Genomic DNA, 1,658 nt, shown 5'->3' with positions numbered 1-1,658 from the left:
GAGTGTAGTGCTATTATTCAGAAAAAGCTTCTTGATAAACTAGAAGATCCTGGTGGTTTTACTATATCTTGTGCAATTGGTGAAAAGTTTTATTGAAAAGCTTTATGTTTACTTGTTTAGTGTAATTGTGTGGATTTGATTAGGTTTGATTTGGTTTATTCTGAACTTTGATTATGTGTATAGTTTTGTGCCAGCGTTTAGTGTTATGGCTTGATTTCGACACTGATTTATAATTAGTTTACTTCATAGGTGTAAATTTGTGATTTGTGAAATGTGTTTGTAAAAAGTGTATTTTAATATATTAAAGTTAGTTTGTTATTATTTGTGAAAATGATTGTTTGTGAAATGTGCATTTATGAATTCAGATAAAAATTTGTGTTTAAAAATACTAAAAACTTTGGAGAAAATTGAAAGGAAATTAAAAATTTGAGAATTAAAATAGTAAATTTTGGTCCATCAGCGTCGATGGCGCCTTCAACTCGAGCGCTGCGAATTAACCATTTAATTAACAATTTTCACCGTAAACCTCCATTTTTACCCCTTAAGCCACCTTCAACCTTCGTTTTTGCACGTAGGGCTTGATTATGGGTGGATTTGAGGTGATTTAGAGGCAAAGGAACTTCAAATTTTTCTTCTCTAGGTAAGAGCTACACTTTAAAGTAAAATTTTTTTTTTTCACCAAAAATTTTTCACACATTTCCTAAATCCAAAAGTTTTGTTTTTTTTTTGAGAAATTTTGAGAAAATGCTTTAGTGAAAAACTTTTACATAGTTGATTTACGTTTAAAGTGCTTTACATTTTTATTTTTAGAATTTTAGAATTTATTCATATTTTAATAAAATTTTTCTAGATTTCTTATGGCACCTAGATCGAGCAAAAGAAAAATAGAACATGACGAGCAAAAGTTTGTTAGCTTTAAAGCTAGAGCTCGATTTCATAATCTTCAAGAAAATAAGAAAGTGATTTCGGATTGAGGTATCAAAAATTCGAGTGGAGAAGTTGAACGATTGATTATCACTCGGCAGTGGGAAAGCTTCTGCTATTTTACTTCCGATGCGATAGCTGGGATAATTGTGGAATTTTATGTCAACTTTTTGGAGGCTTCTGATGATTTTGTTATTGTTCGAGGAAAAAGGGTGAAGTTTAATCCAAGAAAAATAATTGAGTTTTATCAGTTAGAAGATGTTTATAGATGTTGATATCATTCATTCTCTGCCACAAATGAGGCCTTAGATGAGGTTATTTCTTTTCTAACTGGTGAGAAATGGGCTTGGAAAGTAAAGAATGGAGTTAAAGTCAACTTTCCCCTTTCTATGTTAAATGTAGTATCTAAGGTCTGACATTATTTTATTTCTGGGAGGATGATTCAAATAAACCATCATAGTGAAGTGACTAAGGATAGAAAATAAAAAATGGAGTTAAAGTTAACTTTCCCCTTTCTATGTTAAATGTAGTGTCTAAGGATTGGCATTATTTTATTTCTGGAAAGATGATTCTAACGAACCATCATAGTGAAGTAATCAAGGATAGAGCTATCCTTAACTATTATATTCAATAAGTGATGGATATAAATGAAGGCTCTATCATTTATATGAACATTCGATCTATTGCTCTGGGAGAGACCACTGGTGGATTGGCACACCCTGCTCTCATTTACA

This window comes from Phalaenopsis equestris, unplaced genomic scaffold (assembly GCF_001263595.1).
Source record: "Phalaenopsis equestris unplaced genomic scaffold, ASM126359v1 Scaffold000148, whole genome shotgun sequence".
NCBI classification, from domain to species: Eukaryota; Viridiplantae; Streptophyta; class Magnoliopsida; order Asparagales; family Orchidaceae; genus Phalaenopsis; species Phalaenopsis equestris.
This window is presented reverse-complemented; position numbering follows the sequence as displayed.